The sequence below is a fragment of the Prionailurus bengalensis genome, chromosome B3, assembly GCF_016509475.1.
Source record: "Prionailurus bengalensis isolate Pbe53 chromosome B3, Fcat_Pben_1.1_paternal_pri, whole genome shotgun sequence".
NCBI lineage: Eukaryota > Metazoa > Chordata > Mammalia > Carnivora > Felidae > Prionailurus > Prionailurus bengalensis.
The window spans coordinates 124,488,587-124,507,208 of record NC_057355.1 but is presented as its reverse complement, the minus strand read 5'-3'; the positions used below and the strand labels follow the sequence as shown (position 1 = coordinate 124,507,208).

Below are 18,622 nucleotides of genomic sequence, written 5' to 3'. Positions count from 1 at the left end.
TCCCTTAAGAGTGAGCGTGTGTGAGCGCGTGGATAAGTGAGACCGACAGACCGACAGATGGACGCTGCTCCTTTTTTTACCACCCTTTCCTTTTTCTCTCCCAGGCGCATTAAGCCAAATTCGGATGATTAAGGCACCTTTTACAATTTGGGAAGAAAAATGCAGGCGGTGGCTAAGGCTGAAGTAGCCCCAGATAGAAATAAAAATAAACCCCTTGAGTCAGCAGGAGCGCTGGAGCGCCTGCACACTGTCGTGCCGCCCGCACGCTCCCCCTGGCCTGACGATCAGCACAGCGCGGCCACTCTCCCAGGACCCCACCCAGAGGGGGAAAGGCGGGAACCCGCGTCCTGACTCTATACGGTGAACGGAAGAGGTGGCCTGGGGACCCCGGAGGGTGAGGGGCTTGGCCGCTGGAGGCCCTTCGAGAAGGTAGCTTCGACCCCCCTAGTGGACAGGACACTCTTGGAAATTCAGGACCCAGAGGTTAGTGCCCACGCCCGCTGTCCTGGGCAAAGAACTTCAGAAGGGGTGAGGGCTGCTTCTGCCGGAGGAAGGCAGTGGCTGACCTGTTCCTGACTGGCCTCAGTGCCACTGCCCCAGGTGGGTGAAGCCTCCGGGCCTCCGGGGCGCCGGGCACCAGAGAGCGTGGCTTTTACATCCAGGCTGAACCTGCAGGAGAGAGCTGGAGTGACAGGAAGAGGCTTGGCGCGCCTGTCCTGGCCATCTGTGCCTCTAGGAGGGAGCTGACCCAGGGCTCTGCCAGGGAACAGTGACATTCTGAAGGATGCAGCCTCCACCCCCGCCTCTCCATTCCCCCGCGCCCAGCATGATGAGTGCTGGAGGCATAAACCCAAAGGGCAGCACTCCTAAGCCTGGGGGAGGGGGAGGGAGGAGGGAGGTGTCTTGCTAGCTTTTATTTCTTCCTTCCTACTCACCTTGGTTAAAAGGCTTCGAGAGGAAGCAGAGGGAATAATGCTTGATGGTTAAATCATATGTATACTATACACCTGCTGATTAAATCATGTATCTATATATCACAGATAATCATATATATGTTAAAGTATATATATGGGTGTGTGTATCTGTATATATTTCAGATGTCTATATATATGGATATATCTATATGTCTCTTGATAGATGATAGATTGATAGATAGATAGATACAGTATTTAGGTGGCATTTGCTTTTTTAAAAGGATCTTATAGCGCCTATTATACTCCTGATCTCAATGAGCATTTCAAACTCCCTGAGGAAAAAGAATAGGGATTAAGGCAGTCCTATTCATCCTTTGGACACCCCAAGGAGATGTTGAGAAGTTAGCATTATATGCATTTCTAACAGATAAACATAACAAATTCATGGATGCTTCAGCTTCCAGGTCAAATATCAAGTCCATTTTAGAATGTATGTTGGTGATTGGTATTCTGGTTCTGAAATCAGTGTTCTAAAGGTCCATGTTGTCCCCTGGTAAATGGTGCACAGTCATCCCAGCTGCTTGGGCTCTCAGCTGTAAGGCTGATCTGGGACCCGCAAACCTTGTCAAAGGAGGTGGCCATCTTTCAAGGTTTTCCATGCCCTTGGGTGATGATGGCCCACAAACATGTCCTAACTAGCAACATGTAGCTAGGAACACCACAGCAAGTAAGAGGGGTAGTTTATGGAGACTCAATTTAAACCTCAGTTTCCTCCTCCATAAAATGTAGATAATGCCTTCTCTCAAGAGGTTCTTGGGAATTTTAAATGGGATAATGCATACACAACATCCGGCAATAGCATTTGACAAGAGTTGCAGCACTCTGTTCAGTAGAAAAAGTAGCTGAAATTCTGAGACAGTTAAGCATGATGTGGTTAGGGCCTTATGCTATTACTAGGAAAGTTAGAAAAAAAGAAAACTAACAAAAATACCTTCCTACCCTAAGCACCTTCCTTAAAGTAGATGATAATTCCCTTTCAATCCAACTGGTCATTAATTTGGTCCCCCAGATGGATTCTCACTCTACTCTGGATTTATTCACCTCTGCCATGGCCTTCAGTGGACCCAGATGACCTGGCCTAGTTCTCCAGCTCCACCTTCCGCCAGGTAACCCCTCACTTGCAGCTCTCCAGTCTCCCAGACCCTCCTTCTGTTCTTTGTGCCAAATTCTTTCCCAACCTGAAACCTTCATATTTGTTGCCCCTCTTGTAAGGAAGCCTTTTTCCCAAGATTTTTCCGTGATTGGCTCATTTCATGTCACCTCCCAGAGAACCTCTCTGGCCCTCGTCTAAAGTTAGCCACCGCCACCCCTGAGAGGCACTTTATCCCCTGACCTTGTTCTGTTTCCTTCACAGTACTATCCACTTTCTGAAATAATTTTATCTGTATTTTGTGTGTGTGTGTGTGTGTCTGTGTGTGTGTGTATTCTAGCTCCTTAAGAAAGATTAAGTTTGGGGCGCCTGGGTGGCGCAGTCGGTTAAGCGTCCGACTTCAGCCAGGTCACGATCTCGCGGTCCGTGAGTTCGAGCCCCGCGTCAGGCTCTGGGCTGATGGCTCAGGGCCTGGAGCCTGTTTCCGATTCTGTGTCTCCCTCTCTCTCTGCCCCTCCCCCGTTCATGCTCTGTCTCTCTCTGTCCCAAAAATAAATAAAAAAACGTTGAAAAAAAAAATTAAAAAAAAAAAAAAAGAAAGATTAAGTTCATTAAAAGGTGAGCCTTTGTCTTGTTTTCTCTATGTCCTCAGGGTGTGGAAGAGTAGGTTAGCTCATAGTAGGAACTCAGTAAATATTTGCTGGGTGAATGAATCCCATGAATCAATTGCCACTCTCCTATTCACACGTTCTGTTTCACTGATGCAGTATCTGGCTTGGGTGCCATTGATCCCCAGAGACATGTATTTTCAGAGTTGACGAGCTGACCACCTATCCACTTAATGTTTTTCGACTTTTCTAAATTGGCACCGAGTGTTGGAGATTCTGTGTCTGACTTTCTTCCGAGGAAGCATGGGAATCTTAGATGGACCTTTCAATTAGCTCTCTGCTAGGAAACAAAGTGAAAATAAATCCTTAATGCAGTACAAAATCTGGAAATGCTGCTGGTATGTCACAGCTGGAACTATTCATTTTACTTGTCATACTTATAATTTATTTATTTACTTTTTGCAAAATGTCAAAAGAAGTAGCTGTGGATTCTGGTAATGCCGATTCCATTTGGAGACCCAGTTGAATACTGAGACGACTTAACTGAGGATAAAATCAAGACTGGTTTATTTTCCTTCTTCTACTCCAAAGAGATAACCCAATTATCCTGATAAAATTCATGTCCTTCTCCAATTTAACACACTGTTGATTTTTTTTCATGTTTTCTATCCCTCTCTTTGTCTAGTCTACACATTTCTACTGAGACTTCCCTTCTAATGTCATGCTTCTCAAGGCTTGCTAGAGTTTACATTAGCTTGATCTATTAAATATGTAGTTTTCTTTTTTAGATTTTTAGCTCCACTGATACATTCTGAACACTGCCGACAGCTAGAGTTCCAGCTGAAGGATTTATCACCACCTGTACTACCATCGAAAGCTCCCCTCTCTCCTGAATTGTCTTCTCTAGCAGGCTCCTTACATGAGGACATGAAGATATACAATGAAGATCAGTACACTTACACAAAAGAAAAGAAAGCAATTTATAAATGTTATGCTCACCATTGATTTAAAGTTGAAAAGTACAAATGATTTCACAGGAACAACCACACTTTGGACAACCCCCCACAGAATCCTAAACAGACTTTGGGGAACTTTACATTTCTGAATGGAATGTGGCTTTTTCAAAAATTAACAAAACTAAACAAAACAAAACAAACAAACAACAACAACAACAAAACAGCCTTAGCTGGATCTGCTTGATTAATAGCTGGGTTTCTCTATTACTCCAGACTTCAGAATTTGCAACTATAGACTTCCTCTCCTTGTTCCAATCTCCCTGCTCCTTTTCACTTCCAGGACACTCCCAGAACAAGGTGTGCCAACCCTTACCCAGCTCTTCATCTTGCTTTGGCCTGTACCTCAGCTATAAAATAGTCTGGGGAATCTTTGGCTTCTAAAATAAGCCTCGTGATAGTACTTCATCATGCCAGGTGCCAAGAACCTAATGTGAAGTTGCCCTGCTGGTCTCACAATACGTTTTGTCTCTACATATGTCTCTTCTCACTTGTATAGACTCTGACTTTCCACTTCACTGCCAGCAGGAGACACCTGTCAAGTTGTTTGTCGTGGGCATACCTTATATGACTCTACAGACACAGAGAATTACCAGAGCAGTCTATTTGTGCATGAGCCTGAAACTCTTAGGGAGGGCCCTCTTTTCCCAAATATGAAGAATAGAATTCCTTAAGTTCTCTCTCTACACAAAAGGTGAGTTTAGGAGGAGGGGAAAAAAACAAAAACAAAAACAACTAAACTCTCATAATGTGAAATGAAATAAAAGTCCTGAAAAAATACAGGTGGCTGTTAACATGCCTATAAATATATCCAAGGGTTCCAGTGACAACCGTAAAACAGTATAAGTCTGCTTTATTATGTCAGTAGATTTATTTATAGCCATATAATTCATCCCTCTGCTCATTTATTTGAGAAAGTGATCCTGCAAAAATGCAGATTTTGATTATATTTCCCATTTACGGGTATAAAATAGCAGCTTTATTCTTCTAAGCATCACTTGTATATGTATTTGATTTAAAAATACATTTTAAAATTATGCATCCTTGCATAATTTTATACTTTAGAGAATGTATTTATTACTTCTCTTCCTTTTAACTTAGCCTTCTTGTAAACATCCACACTTATTCTCTTGTCCTCCTTGTGGCTGAAATGGGGATATCAGGAGTTTAGACATTAAAAATTTTTTCTCTAGGAAATTTTCCAAATTTCTTGAGTTTGGTCAATACTGCTGGGATATCTACTTCATTAGAATTTCACACATTTCTTCAAGGAGAAGAAAAATAGGAAATGCTCCTGTGTAGCATCTCCCTTCAAAGTCCAAGTGAAATTATTTCATCATGGAAGCAAATTTTCTTTTTACTCCAGGACAGAATTCAATTAGTTGCTCATAGAGATTTGGGCATTTAAAACCTTATTAGTCTTCACTAAGCTTACAGTGGATATCAGAGATATAAATTTCATATCCTCAGCATCATGTAAATCTTTATCCAGTGTTAAGGACTCAAACAAAATGAATTATTGTTATACAATAACAGAATTAGTAAGATAATTTGTATGTTTATACAATAACTGCCAAGTTAAAGATTTACAGGGCATGCTGAGAGTGCACACAGCTTTAGATTTGGGCCCCTGGTGCTCAAGACTTCCTAGGTTCAAATCCTGATTCTGCTTTTTAGCTGCCGTGAAAATGTTGACAGGATCTTTACCCTCTTTGTATCTCAGCTTTTCCATCTGTACAATAGGAATAATCATACTATCTATTTAAAATGATTGCTGTGAGAATTCAGAAATATATGTAAAATGTGTATAAACAGTGCCTGGCACATAAACCAATAATCAATAAATGTGAACAAAATTATCTCTCCAAATGACTCCTTGAAAATCATCCCTGCAGATAGTTTTCTTCCTGATGCAAATCTCAGGAAGACTGGATAAACAAAAAGCCTCCCGTATAATTCTAAAATGTCGAAAGTCCCTCCTGTGTGTTGCCTGACTCACTGGATTCTCTTCACCTATATTTCACAGAATGAAGAGTAGCTTAATCATGTCTTTTCTCACAAATATCCTTCGAGCCAACTCCGAAATAATAAAGCTCACCAGGGTCTCAGAGCCAGATAGTATGAGCTACGGATACCCAGCATTGTTGTAAAAGGAATAATTTTCTAGAATAGGGTGGGACGCATACAATCTCAGTCTGCTTGGGGGTCTTGAAGGTCTCTCTGGTTACTTCTCTCTCCCATTTCTTTTCCTACTTTTTTCCTCTCTAATAAATAGTACATTTTAATTATTTAGCCTCCCTCCCCCCCAAAAAAGACATCCCCTCTAAATCTTATAATAATTTCCATTGGACTTATTTGGTATTCTTATTCAGTAAATGTTTTCTTTCAAATTACTATGAATGTATCTCTGAACTAGGTTCTACTCACTATAGAAGGAAACAATTATATGGTGCATCAATTCATCTATTTCACAAACATTAAATTTATGCTAAATATGGGTTAGGCATCAGGTAAAGTCCTGGGGACTCAGAGAAGATTTAAGGCCCTAAGAAGTGTATAACTTAGCAGAAATATTTTATATATATATATTTATATAAAATAATAAACTCTATTCATATATGCAGCCTCCCAAATACAATGTGATTTATGCTAGAATAAAGGTGCAAATGAAGTATACAAAAGAATGGAGAATTGAATTAATCCAATGTAGGGAGAGGAGGTACTATCAGAACGATCAGGAGGGAGTCATACACAAGATGACATGTGAACTGAGTGTCAAAGGACTAGAGTTCAAATCCTGATCTACTACTTACTGGATGTGCGACCTTGGGCAAGTTCCTTTATACTCAGTAAGTATCTTCTCTTAATAGTATAATTATGAATCTCTACCTCACAGGATTGTTTTGAGGGTTAAACAAGTAGATATATTTGAAAAGAATATTGCAAATATTCAGGTTCATTATTATTATGAACCTGGCCCTCAATAATTTCATATAGGTAGAGAAACAGGAATGCAAATTAAGGAGATTATCAATATGAGGTGGAATCATCCACGGAGGGCTTCCTATAGGAGTCAAACCCTAAGCTTAGCTTTCAGTTGTCACTTACATGGTAAAGCCTGAGAATCTCAGAAAGGTGTCAACTTTTCTTTTGACTCAAAAAACAAACCAAAACAAAACAAAACAGGTGCTTCATGGGATAAGGAAAGGCAACTAAAGTAAAAGGGAAGAAAGGAAGATAAACGGAAAGTGAGGGAAGGAAAACAAGGAAAAAGCAAAAGAAGGGAACGGGAGGGGAAACTCACATGTTGGAAGCTACATGCTTTATCTCTAATGACAGGCTGGCCATATTCAGAGGCGTTGAATAAACACCATATAAATAAAAAGTTAAATTGTAGCATAGCCAGTTTTCCTTTGTTCAATTTCTTCCATGAAATCATTTTTCAGATGCTAAAATACCCATTGGATCTGATTCGTAAGATGGCAGTTCATTCTGGGAACATCATAGTTCAAGCATTCATCGCATTCAAGTGTCTATCTCACTCACAATTTGAAGAAGGGCACATCTTCTAAGATGGGGGGACAGAGATCTAAAATAATTGACCACTTTCCCCTTGACACTATGTAGTCTTAAATTAGAGAAATCTTGGAGGGGAATAAGATGCATGTTCTCTGAACAGAAGTTACAGATTATTATCTAAGCAGCTCCGACAATGTTTACCAGGTGGGTAATAAGGGCATTTCTTAGTGGTATTGAGAATTTAGCACTTTCCAAAACTGATGTTGAGGTCAGGAGGATACTGTGATGCAAGTTTATGCTACAGTAGGAGGAACAGACTATTCTTGAAATAGATAAAACAATATTAAGATGACAATATATCGGCACTTATGATACCTAGGTCTTCAAGTTCTACCATTTCCAAATCTGGATAGGCAGTATTAGTTGTTCTTTACTGTCTTCTGTTAACATTTGTCACATTCTTTTATAATCAGTTAGGTTTATATTTGGGTGCCTTACATGATTTAGAGAGGAATCATGCAGGGAGCAGGGTCCTGGTCCTAGGCTCAGACAACTTAATTTATAGAGGAAGACATCTTATATTCAAATCTCTGGCCCATTCTTTACTAGATGTGTGACCTTAGGCAAGTTACCTAACCTTTGAAAACCTATTTTCTCATCAGTAAAAGGGAGATCACAACACTTCCTATCTCAAACCTGGCACAATACCAGGCCAATAAGAGACCTTCAATGAATGTGTGTGAAACTGTATTGAGACACCTTTAATTACTGTAGGTGAGAACATTTCTTCTGTATATAAAACGAAACAAAACACTCTGAAATATACAAGCATGTCATAATAAGGAAGAGACTTTCAACATGTGGAGCCATTACAAAATCAGAAGAGATGCCTCATGAGGCAGTGGGATCTCCATCACAGGAAATGTTCAAACAGCAGAAGTCTTTTAGGGACACTGAGGTTGCTGTTTTTCAGTAAGAGAGAGGATAGAGTCATAACCTCTAAGTTTCTATTCAAATTTATATCTGACACTGATTAGATTTTCTTTATAAATTTTTCTTTGCCCTTTACTTCAGTATTTACTTGAATGTGATCTCTTGGCCTTATTTTGAGGCTCCGACATAATTCCTGAGTACTGCAAAAATCGTAACACACACCTGTTTATTAAACCTCATACACGGTGGTGAGAAATCTTAAACTTCGGTAAAATGAAGCCAGAATTATTTCATTAGAACTTCATTTTCATTTTTGTATGCAGTACAAGTTGTCTATGGACTCATTAACAATTTTACGTTTCTATTTTAAATACCAAAGATCATTGTTGTTGTTTTTCTCCAGTAGCAACACCTACATAGCTGCTGTTTCTGTGATACGAGAGGTCATTTTTCATTGGTGAAGAAATCATTGCTATGGGGAGAGTACACTGACTTTCTTGCCCTTTTGTCCTTCTACCACCCAGCAGGGAATCCTGGTAGACTGAACACAAGTAAAACCAAACCCCCTTGAATAAAGACATGAATCTTAAAAATCCTGGGACAAAAAGTAGAAGTACTCGGCCAAGACAGGGCCATTTCTCTTCAGTAGTTGGTATGGACAAGAAAAAGAGAGTTAGGTACTCAGAAGAAACCTAAGAAAATTATAGAAACTAAGATACAGAGACATAGAATGACTTGTACAATACAACACAGCATTTCAAAGTCAGCATAAACTGGCAAGCTCCTCTAGAATAAAACTCTAGAGTCAGGAATGCTTGGCTCTTCTACCAACATCAATATAAACTAAGATTATAAAAATAAAATAATCCAGTAAGAAGATAACCCACTATGAGAGAGTTAATAGATAACAATGAGAGAACAGGAACCTAATAATGTGCGATAACAGGGCAATTAAAATTATGTAAAATAAATATAATTGAAATGATTAATAAAGAAATTATAGAAATCACAGAGGCAAAAAAGATACTGTGGTAAATGACAAACATAAGAACTAAAATCTTGTGAAAATGCAACACAATATTTTTTTTTAGTCAGTGGCTTTATTATGTAAATGCAGCTGAAGAGAGAACTAATGAACTGGAAGACAAGACTGAGGAAACTTCCTAAAATACAGCACAGAGATTAAAAGAGTTTTAGAAAATATAAAAGAGAGAAAAGTAGCCACACGTTCGTTCATTATAGTGAATCAAAGAACACACAACTAAGATAAAAATCTTAAAATCAACATATTACTTTTATGTAGAGCCTCCAAGAGAATGAATATAATAGCTTTTTGTTGAAAAAAATATGCCTGTCAATCTACATTTATGTCCTTAATTATCTATGTATACAATAAAATATTACAGGGGTGCTTTTAGAAAGAGACCTGTGATCAAATTCTTTAATTTTCTTCCTTTTACTATAAAAATGTTCATGAGAAGTTATCCAACATATGTCAAAATGTATACTCTACAATGAAATAAAGCAAATGGCATATAAATGATTATCTTGGAATGTTGTGCTATTTGATAATGTATACATCCCTTGTACTCTCCTGTACAATACTTAAAGCAAAAAAAATCTATGTTTTTACATAAACAACTTGCAATTATATACATTAGAAATGAATGATACTTAAAACTCTGCATTAGATATAGATACTTATTACATGGTGCTTGGGCAATTTACACTTTAGAGATTAAAAATAGTTATGTTCGCTATCTGAAAATGGGAAAGGCCACCCACAGTTACATTAAATTAGTGAACAATCCACAATACATTCCATACTTAGATAACTTATACCTATTCATAATATTATTATTAAATATTAATAAACGGGTTTACTGCCTGTGTTCCTGTCACAAACAAAAGCCAAGCTCTTTATCTCAGAAGTTTCTTCCTTCCCTTTGTAGGTCAGAGTGAGTCCCAAGAACATTTATACCATTATTGTAATTATTTTATGAAGAGGGAAGATGTTCATTTCCTGTGACTGCCAGTCTCTAGTCCAAAACTCAAGATCTTAACAAAATCAATTAGAAGTTTCTTAAAAGTACTGCTCAACCTGGAAACTAAATGCCAAGAAAATGCATCTGATGCTCCTTTTGGTACTATATGAGTAAAAATCCTGTAAATAACATTCCAAAAGAGAACTTTGATATGAGCAATATTATCAGTGACAACGATGAGTACAGAGCTTATTTTTAAGCTACAAAAGAAAGAAAAAATAGAAGACAAAAAGCATGTATATATAACTTGGAGCCAGAGAATATCAGAAAGCTTTTAAACAGTTATACCAGAGAAAGGTCTGTCTTTGTGCTTTTAAACAAAGTTTTAAACCAATAAAGAAGGGACCCCATTATGTATCATTTCCAATGATTTAATGTGGTATGGTTGAGAGAGATATTGTCACAGTGCTTTAGAAATGAAAGTATCTGGATTTTGATTCTTGGCTCTAACATTAATTGCCAGATACTAGGCAACTCACTTAACCATATACTGTCTCATGTAGATTCTCAGTTTTTTTTTAATTTAAATTTTTATGATAGAAACTGAGGTGAATGAGATGTACAACTTTGGAATGATAATACCTGATAGCATGCTTGTACCTACTATTTATTTTCCCAGCTGTCTCTCACCCCTGCTTGGCTTGGCCAAGCACCTATTTTGTTAAATTCAAGTAAATGAATGTAGATAGCAAAGTATTTACTGTGAATTCCCTAGGAATCAAGAAAACAATTCACAAGGGAGTGGTGACAGAAGAGGGATGGGAAGGCAGAGTCTTCAGAAGCGTATATCTTAGCCCAGTTCAGGCAGAGAGTGAGCCATATCAGCCAAGAGAGTGTATCTGTGTGGAAGTAAAGCATCCCTGAGGGAGTCATTGTGCTTCAGAGATGTAATTTTCTAAAATGTACATTTTGTTGGTGTGCAGAAGATGAACAGAGTAAGGTCGGTGTGTCTAAAGAAAGAAGGACAAAAGGATGGTGAGCTATTGGGTGGTGCTGAATATTTCTGGAGGGTCTGTAACTCCACTAAGGGACAGGTTTGATTCATCACTAAGTTAAACCATCACACAGTTATGGTGAAGCTTTAGGAATAACAACATCTAGCAAATTTCCAAAGCCTCTTCTCCTTGAATGTCTCTCTTATTTGGCTCCTGCTGGGACCAGGGGAGTTAGCGGTGGGTGTAGAATGGTTGTTGCTTTGGGGAGTTACTCAGAGGATGGTGGTTACTAAATGTGATCCTGGGGGAGCAATAATAAATTTTAAAAATTACAAGAAACTCTTGGCCTTTTCTCTTCAGCCCCCACTCTCCCACCACTGATTAAAGGAAAATCAAGATTAGCATAAATAGTAACTTCCAACTGCCCCCACCCCCACTTACCAGATGTGGAAGAGACTTTTGGTTGCTTGATTTGTATCATATGAAGATGATTACATGCTGGCCCAAAAGGAAACAGAAACTAAAAATATTTATAAGTTATTACAATTTTTTCTCCCCTAATTCATTCCTATCCCCCATATATACATTTTGACCAGGTCTCCTGAAGACCAATTCCAAACAAAGTTTATTTTCTGTTTTATAGCATCAAGTTGAAAAAATAATAATACAGTAGTCCTCCCTTATCCATGGTTTTGCTTTTTGCAGATTCAGTTGCCCATGATCAAAGTCCAGGAACAAACGACCCTCGTTCTGATGTATCTCAAAGATCAGTAGCAGTGTAATGCCAGGTCGTGATGCTTATGTCACTCACCTCACTTCGTCTCATCATGTGGACATCTCATATCATCACAGAAGAAGAGTGAGTATAGTACAAAACAGACAGAGACCACATTCACATAACTTTTATATTAGTATATTGTTATAATTATTCTGTCTAATTACTAGTTATGGTTACCTAATTATATGTGTGTATGTATGTGTAGGAAAAAACATAGTATACATATGGTTTGGTACCATCCATGGTTTTTCAGGCATCCACTGGAGGACTTGGAATATATCCCCCACAGATGGGGGTGGGGGGAATACTGTATTAAATAAACCTCTTTGAGAGTGTTCCCTTTAATAAGGACAGTTGCCAATAGATTTTATTATCAATTATAAATCCCCATTTTTTTTTTAAACCAACTTTTATTTATTTTTGGGACAGAGAGAGACAGAGCATGAACGGGGGAGGGGCAGAGAGAGAGGGAGACACAGAATCGGAAACAGGCTCCAGGCTCTGAGCCATCAGCCCAGAGCCCGACGCGGGGCTCGAACTCACGGACCGCGAGATCGTGACCTGGCTGAAGTCGGACGCTTAACCGACTGCGCCACCCAGGCGCCCCATAAATCCCCATTTTAAAAAACAGCATATTTCATTCTAATTTTTGATAGGTTTATTGGTGTGTTTTTCTGACATGCAGGGGATTTAGAAGATGTTCTTTCATCCTGGTTGTTAATTATTACTATCTGCAATGTGTTTATCAGTCTGGGCTTTGTTATGGACTGAACTATGTTACCCCAAATTCATAGGTTGAAGCCCTCACCCCTAATGTGACTATATTTGGAGAAAGAACTCTTAAAGATATACTTAAAGTTAAATGATGTCAAAAGGATAGGACCCTAATCCAATTAGACTGGTGTCCTTATGAAGAGAAGAAAAAAACACCAGGAGTATGTGAGCATGGAGAAAAAGGCCATGTGAGGATAAGAGGGAAGGTGGCCATCTGCAAGTCAAGGAGAGAGGCCTCAGGAGAAACCTAACCTACTGGAACCTGGATCTTGGACTTCCAGTTCTAGAACCATGAGAAAATAAATTTTTATTGTGTAAACCACTCAGTCTATTGTATTGTGTTACGCAGCCTAGACTAATATTAAAGATTGTCATTGTTATTACAATGACATTTGTGGAATAAGAGACATTTAAATCCATAAAGAACTTTACATCTTGTTTGGCTCAAGAGTTCTTAAGCCAGAGCTCAGGAAACTGCTATAAAGAAGGACATCTCTTTGTACACCTCCAAAGGGGTGCCTTTTATACCTTACTCTATGTAAATTGTGCCCTTCGGAGTTCTGTAAGTCTATCTTACATAATTATTTAATGAATAATCTCTATGGATGTATATAACAGCCCTGAAAATGGTGTATAAAGCTCCTTCCTGTAACTGCATTCAATTTCCTCTGGGAGTACATTTTCTCTCCCTCCCTCCTTCCCTTCCTGCCTCCCTTCCTCCCTCCCTTCCTTCCTTCCTTCCTCTTTTCTGTAAAGAAGGTCCAAAGATTTCTTCATATTTTCAAAATAAGTTTATAACCTTCAGATATTTGAGAACCACTGATTATGAAATCCCTCATTTTATAGTTGAAAACACTGAATCCTAGGAAGATACTGTGCTCAAAGACACATTAAAAACACTAGTAAAAATAAGATCCAAATCTCCTGCCTCCTAATTTGATTGTTAACGTATTCCAGCTTATTCCTAGTTATTACTGAATAAGATACACATATACACTCTTTATAAAGATATCAAAACATGATTTCATAAGAGTTGAACATTTCACCTTAACTCAGGGTTAAGGTATGTGTGTGCACACACTTACACATACACCCATTTTAAGTATGTTAGACTCTTAACCTCCAGCTGCAGAGGTCTTGCAGATTGAATCCCAGCAGCAATCTTATACACAGGCCCTACAAGCCAATAGAAGAAGTGGAGGCTGAGGGCTACAAGCCTCCACCCACACCTTGTACCTATCTGTGCTGATATGGACCCGGGAAACATCCACTTTCCCCAGACCTCTGTGAATGTCAGTAGCCATTTGCCTTCTGTGTAATGCAGAGCTCTCTCTCTCTCTGCTAGGGAGCTTCTTCATGTGTGCAGCCCTTGTAGTCAGTGTGGCTGCCTCTCTGTCTGCATGTGTCCTCTTTCCTAACTCCTGAAATAGAAATGGCCATTTCAACTTTTTAACAAAAACCTTATACCTTTGACAAATATTTGCAAAGATTCTTCTTCTTCTACTCCCTTTTTGCTATGTCTCTAAATTCAGTGATCAGAGAGCACCCCCCACCCTGGTTGGCATACTGCAGGGGTTTATGTACATGAAGAGAAATCTAAAAATTGGGCACTTCACTTAACCTTTTCATAAAAATTGTAGGCAAGAGAGCCCAAGCGAACGGAAGCAGATTATTAGTTCATGAAAGACAGACTGATCAGTCTTTCTTACAACCAACTTTATGCAATGTGTGAACCAGCATTCTGGGCCCTAACTATTTTCTCTAAAAATTCTCTTCCCCTGTGTTTCCCTGCTGCTGTTTGAAATACTTTGAGATGTAATTTGAGATCCAAAACCATGCTTCTCTCCTAATTCTCACTTAATTGGCATCTGAAAGCCACACAAAGGACATTTGGGAGAGAGGAGAGTCAACTTGTAGGAAAAACAAACAAACAAAAAATCTCCTGACCTCTAGCCCCCAGCTGCCAGATTCTCAAAGCCCCCAATCCTCTCCTCACTACTCTTTCTCACCTTTACTCCTTCTACCCCACTATGGCTACAACGTACCCATGGGGCCAGGGTCTCTTTGGAGGCCAAAGAGAATACATGGTGCTGAAGGAGAAAATCCACTCTAGAAGGTAAAATCACTACTTGGAATCCTCTCCTCTCTAGGCACATCCTCATTCTCACCCCCACCTCCCCTGCAACTCCTCACCTTTGGACTTTGATCTTACCCACCTTCTTCCTGGACTGTGCTTATCCTTCTATCTTTAATTATTCCAGGGAATTGAAGTCCTCAGCCCCACCCCCCACATTTCCTCTTCCACAAAATGTTTCCCAATCCGTAAGTCAGAACAAATCTCTACTGGGGAACCTGGGTGGCTCTGTTGCTTAAGCGTGTGACTCCTGGTTTCAGCTGAGGCCATGGTCTCACAGTTTCAGGAGTCCAAGCCCTGTGTTGGGCTCCATGGTGATACTGCAGAGTCTGCTTGGGATTCTCTCTCTCCCTCTCTCTCAGCCCCTCCCCCACTTGTGCTCTCTTTGAAAATAAACTTAAAAAAAAAGGAACAAATCTCTCCATTTTGCACTCTTACTGAATTTCTAACTGGGACCGAACAGATTCTCTCTGTGATGCTAATCTGCATATACTCCTCTCTCCTCTCTTTACGGGAGGTCTTGGGTATGGAGCTGGCATCTCACTCAACTTTGCTCACTTTCCGGTATATACAGAATTGGGTGCTCAAAAAAAAAAAAAAACAACTGTTGAATTTAACTGAATTCTGTTCTGCTTTTTATTCTTTATTAACCACCAAAGCCCTTCTCCTCAACTACTATCTCTTCTCCCTTCATCTCCCCATCTCTCCTATGCCTATTATTCCCCTCAAATACACCCAACTCTCTTTTTCACTCTGTCCTAGAACATCTCGTATCTTCTCCAGCTGGAGCCCTTTTCTTGTTCTTGAGTCTCCTCTTCACTCTGACCTTGACCCAAATACAAAAACTACCTGGACTGGAATCTTTGGAGACACAGGTTCATGGCTGGGTAGACCAGATCTTGTTATCAAATCTCCAGTGGCAAGGAATGTGTTCTAAACTAGAATTCCAAATACACTATCCCTTTAGAAAACACTTCCTATATGGCCAGGTACTTGACTATAGTAGCTCTAGACTGGGATACTTGGCAATGTTCTAAGTTAGCAGGTATCTGAATTCTGGAAACAGAACATGTTGTATCTCTGAAAAAACATAATCTGAGCTCTCATAATTCATCAAATAACTTTTGGAATACAACCCTTTTGAAAACTGAGGCCTGCCTGCTTTTCTGTTATGCTGTGGGCGGCAAGTGAGGTGATGGTATGACTATGATACGGAGCTTTCTATTTTTGTAATGTGGCAAGGATACTGAGGAATTCAGCCCTCAAACTGAGAAATGCAGAAGAGCACAAGATACTAAATCGTGCAGAGACAATATACACCTATGTTGTAGGTGGCTGTGGGGGTGGGGGTGCGGGACTTGTCAGAAGTACTCTGGAACGTGGGTCTGTTTTCTGGTTTAGCCTAGTTCCATGGGCCTTAAATGAAGGAGAGTTTTCTTTTCCATTTTAATTTGTTATTAATCACTTGATTTTCACTGCTTTATTAAGATATGCCACCCTTCCTACCTGTCAGGACCCCAGAATTTGTCTTTTATGTTTCATTCTTACAACGTTACTCAATTTTGGCTAGACCCTTATAAAAGAGAATGTGTAGAGATATGAATCTTCTTTAAATACATAGTATGTTATGTGTATTTATTTATGACAAACATAACTGGCAACTCTTTAAGGCAATAATAAGGTAGACATACACCTTTGCAGAGAACAGATATTAGAAAAATATGAAATAGTAAATATATTTACAAGGCTTGAAGGAATTTCAGGACAATCCACAAGTAGTGTCATTCATTCCACTGTACAAATTCATCAGCAACTGCCCTCTGGTACAGGTGACTAAATGGCACTCTGCACAGACTGAATACGAAAGGAGAAGGGTGGGGGAGGAGGAATCACAGAAATAAAATGGGCTTAAGGTTCTTACCAAGTTCTACCCCAAGTTCTCCCCATGTAATATACTGAATATAGCTCACTGCTCCTTCCAGAGTATTCCAAATTATTAATCTTGGACTCAGTATTCATTCAAAGCTATGACTCCAAGTTGAAGAAGAAAAACTTGGTATAAATATGGGAAAAACTAAAGCATTATTCTAATGATACAAGAATCACGATGATGTTCCTTGCATAGAAGGGTCCTAGAAAAACACTAGAGAAGCTGTAACTTTTGACAACAGAACAAGTTCTTCATTCAAAAGACAGAAGTTTTCTTTATGAGACAATGTGAATCAGAAGGTAGGAAAAAAAAAAACTGGAAGAAGAGCTCAGAAGAAAAAACCGACAGCTCCCCTCCTGTAGCTGTGAACAGCAGATAAGGAAGTGGAGTCCTTCTGACACACGGCGTTCTTCATTTAACATCATAAACAAAAGCTCACAGTCTCTCCTGCCCTATCAAGGGACTAACTAAAGATAGGATACCGGGACCGTTTTACAAGTAACCACACAGTGACTACACAGGTTGCGATTCTTCTCTGTTTGGTTGCCTCTTATCTCTTTCTGCAAATGTGTCAACCTGGGATGCCTGCAGAAGAACCCAGAAAAGGAAAGGCAAGGAAAAAAAAAACAAAGAAACAAACATGCAAAAACAAGCAAACAAACAAACAAAAACAACCACAAACCATGACCACGGTGTCTCTCAAATTCGGTTTGTTTGAAGGGCATCTGATCCCACTGTGTCTGACACAACCAAATGATACCTCCATTTTGTTCAATTTCTCAAAGGGACAGATGTGGGGTTTAAGAAACAGATCAGATTTTCTACTCTAGCAAGGCTACCTTCACCTAATCATACACTCCTTTTTTTTTTTGGCTACCCACTTTTTTTTACCCACCCCCTCCTCCCTCCGCCCTGAGGCGAGTGTTTTTATTTGGGTATCTGATTCACACAAAGCAATAGGATGAGTTGAGCCCAATGTCATCTCCAAACAGAAAGGAAGGACTAGTTAAGTAAGTTTGTTACTGACAATAAGCCAGGAGCAGAAAGCTTGCTGGTTTCATTACCACACAAAACCTGAAGAACTAAGCCTCAGAGAAATTACAAAACAACAGCTTTTGGAACTCCTCTAGTTATTAAGAAACAGCACTGAGATTTGAATTAAGGAAAGGAACTGAGTCTGAATTTGTAGAAACCGAAGAACAGATTGTTTTAAAATTTTGTATGGTCCTCTGCAGAGAGTTTTAAGCATGAATGTGATAAGAAAACACCAAATGAGCTGGTGGAGGAGAGTGAGAATTTACTATGATAAAGATTAAGAAACTGATGCTACAAATTCTGAAAACTAGAAGCTGAAGTGACCCTACACTTTGGTCCCAATCGTTACTATCTTCAACAGGTCTTACAAGAAATCCTTAGCTGCTGAGATTCAAAACATTACAAAAGATTATCCTTTTGTATTTATTTTTTTCAGTCTGGTTTAGGGTAAATAATAGAGAACAGTTTAAAATTGAATTGGAAAAATCATTAGTCTCATTATACTATTTCTTGGCTTCTTAGTCAATTTCTCAAAGATAATATGATAATTCTACAGGGAGTGAGGGTTCCTGATGTCCCTCTTGCTTCATACATTTAAAACTCAGATGTTACTTGCATTAAGTTTGATATGATGGCCTTCCCAAGTTATTAGGTCATTTCTTCTTCTAATTTTTCTTACTTCCCAAAGGCACAGATATATTCCAACGTGCATTTGCTGTTGATAAAATTGCTTCACAATAGACATCCCCTTCCAATACTTGCCACCACCAGCATCCCCATCACCACCTTACTGCTAGACATCCCCTTCCAATACTTGCCACCACCAGCATCCCCATCACCACCTTACTGCTACC

General features: G+C 39.3%; 1 protein-coding gene and 1 long non-coding RNA gene across 28 annotated transcripts in view; one reads left to right on the top strand and one right to left on the bottom strand.

Moving 5' to 3' along the window:
* Nucleotides 1–18,622, bottom strand: part of NRXN3 (neurexin 3) — a 1,568,410-nt gene that overhangs the window by 535,294 nt on the left and 1,014,494 nt on the right. The gene's annotated exons all lie outside the window — the stretch shown is intronic.
* LOC122469401 lies at nt 196–9,680 on the top strand. Its single transcript, XR_006293457.1, has 2 exons — nt 196–2,422; nt 2,672–9,680. It is a non-coding gene; the product is annotated as an uncharacterized LOC122469401 (long non-coding RNA).